This window comes from Carlito syrichta, unplaced genomic scaffold, assembly GCF_000164805.1.
Source record: "Carlito syrichta isolate Samal-C Ts95f unplaced genomic scaffold, Tarsius_syrichta-2.0.1 Scaffold305573, whole genome shotgun sequence".
NCBI lineage: Eukaryota > Metazoa > Chordata > Mammalia > Primates > Tarsiidae > Carlito > Carlito syrichta.
Window position 1 is genome coordinate 204,132 of NW_007249669.1, and position 3,096 is coordinate 207,227.

The following is a 3,096-nucleotide window of genomic DNA, read 5'->3' on the forward strand; positions in this document are numbered from 1 at the left end:
CAGCAGGTCGAGGCTGCGGTGGCCGGGAGCGGCCACTGCACTCCAGTCTGGGTGACAGAGTGAGACTCCAACCCCCCAAAAAAAAGAAAAAAAGAAAGAGCATTGGCTCATTCTTTTCTGCTTTCATTTATTCAACTTCTCTTAAAGAAAGCCAATGAGAAAACAGCCTGAGAAAATGAAAATATACTGCTCAACCTTCATTGCTATACCCTTAAAGTTTTAGAGCGAACTTAGCCAAATAAATAATCATAACAATAGATTCCAATGAGCTGTCTTTTTTTTTTTTTTTTTTTTTTAAGTTGGAGTCTTATTCTGTCGCCCAGGCTTGAGTGCAGTGGCATGCTGCTCAGGGACACAGCAGCTTTGATCTGCTGGGTTCAAGCGATCCTTCCACCTTAGCCTTCCAAGTAGCTGGAACTACAGGCACGCACCACCATACCCGGTTATTTATTTATTTATTTTTTAACTGTAGAGATGAGGTTGATCAACTTGATCAGGCTGGTCTTGAACCCATGAGCTCAGGCAATCCTCTCACCCTTGGCCTCCCAAAGTGTTGGTATTATAGGCGTGAGCCACTGTGCCAGGCCTGAGCGGTCATTTTTTATGACAATAGTTTATGCAAGTGTCTTCCTCCCCCTTCCCTCCCCCACTCCCTGCCCCTCCCATCCTCTTTCTTTCTTTTTCTTTCTTTTCTTTCTTTCTTTCTTTCTTTCTTTCTTTCTTTCTCTCTCTTCCTCTCTTTCTCCCTCTCTCTCTCTCCCTCCCTCCCTCCCTCCCTTCCTTCCTTCCTTGCCCCTTTCTCTCTTTCTTTCTGAGACAGAGTCCCCCTGTGTTGTCTAGATCCATGATCCAACCTTTGTTGGCATCAGGGACTGGTTTCATCAGGGACTGGTTTCAATTTTTCCACAGACAAGGGGGTGAGGGAGATAGTTTTGGGATGATTCAAGCACATTACATTTATTGTGCACTTTATTTCTATTATTATTACATTGTAATACATAATGAATATATAATAATAAATTTATATATAATAATGTATAATGAAATATCAGGTAAATATATATTATAAAATATAAATACATATTTATATATAACATAATGAAATATAACATAATGTTTAATGTAACAATTATGCACAATTATACAATATGGATAATTATATAGTATATTATAAATAATTATACATAATTATGCAATAATTATGCCACCGGATACAGCTGTACAATTGAAGTACATCAACTCACTTGCCACTCAGTGATAGAGTTTTGATATGAGTCTGTAAGCAATTGATTTATTATGATCTCTGTGCAGTCAAACCTCACTGCTAATGTTAATCTGTATTTGCAGTCGCTCCCCAGCACTAGCATCACTGCCTCAGCTCCACCTCAGATCATTAGGTATTAGATTCTCATAAGGAGAGTGCAACCTAGTTACCTCGCATGTGCAGTCCCATTCAGGTTCATGCTGCTATGAGAAACTAATGCTGCTGCTGATCTGACAGGAGGCAGAGTTCAGGTGGTAATGTAAGCAATGGGGAGCAGCTGTAAATACAGATGAAGCTTTGCCCACCCTGTGCAGCCCAGTTCCTAATAGACCAGTCCGTGGCCCAGGGCTTGGGGACCTCTGACCGAACAGGACTGGAACCCCTGGGCTCAAAGGATCCTTGTGCCTCGGCCTTCTGAATAGCTGGGATGACAGGCTTGCACCACTATGCCCTGCCAAGTTTTACTTCTCTAAAAATTAAGAATAAACTTAAAGCAACTATGGATTTAAAAACGGAATACAAAAATGTATAGGTTAGCTCATTTTATTTTTAAAATTATATGTATAGTTTGGTTCTAAAAACCTTAGTAAGTGAAATATGGAAAGAAGAAGTGAGCAGTACTTCTGATTTTAAGTGATTTTGTAGTTAAAGGAATTTTATAACAATCAATATTATTTTTGTAATAAAAAATTTGTAAGGAAGTTACGGTTCATTCAGAGGCATGGCAGACCCTCATTCCATCAGAATTTAGCCATCTGGTGATCTCTACCCAGAACATAGCTAAAAACTAATATGAACCAAAAACTTCTATAGAAGCCACCAAAATAAGATCACTACATCTAGGTACATAGTAAAGCTCATGTACTTTACTCATAAAAAGCCAGGTAAGTCTTTACTGAATATCTATCTAAATACTTAGAAAAACAGACCATTGTTCTGTCCACAGTTGATGGACAAAACTACAAACCATTGTTGAAAGAAATTTTTTTTAATCTAGATAGATTTTTCTTTTTAATCCCATGTTTATGGGTCAGAAGATTTAAGACAGCAATGCTACTCAAACCAATCAACAGATTCAATGCAATCCCTATAAGTATCCCAGTTGACTTCTTTGCAGCAACTAACAAACTGATTTTTTTTTTTTTTCTGAGTTGGAGTATTACTCTATCGCCCAGGCTGGAATGCAGTGGTACACTCACAGCCACTGCAGTCTCAACCTGCTGGGCTCAGGCAATCCTTCTGCTTCAACCTTCCAAGTGGCTGGAACTACAGACATGTGCCCCCATACCCAGCTAATTTTTTTTTTTTTTATTGTAAAGATGAGGTCTCGCCAAGTTGTCCAGGCTGGTCCCGAACCCATGGGCTCAGGCAATCCTCTCACCTTGGCCTCTCAAAGTGCTGGGATCATAGGTGTGAGCCTCCGCACCCAGCCCACAAACTTATTCTAAAATTCATGTGAACTTGCCAAGAACTCAAAATAGTCAAAACAATTTTGAAAATGAAGAATGAAGTATGAGTACTCATGCTTTCTAATATCATCAAGAAAGTAAAAAGATAACCCATAGAATAGGAGAAAAATTTGCAAATGATGTATCTAATAATAGATTGTACCAAAATATATGAAAAACTATTACAACTCAATAACAAAAAGACAATTTAATTAAAAACTGAGCAAATGGCCGGGCTCGGTGGCTCAGCCTGTAATACTGCGCCTTTGGGAGGATGAGGTGCGTGGATTGCCTGAGCCCGCAGGTTCGAGACCCACCTGGGCGGCGAGACCTCATCTCTACAATAAATCAAAAAAAATCAGCAGGGCGTGGTAGCACATGCCT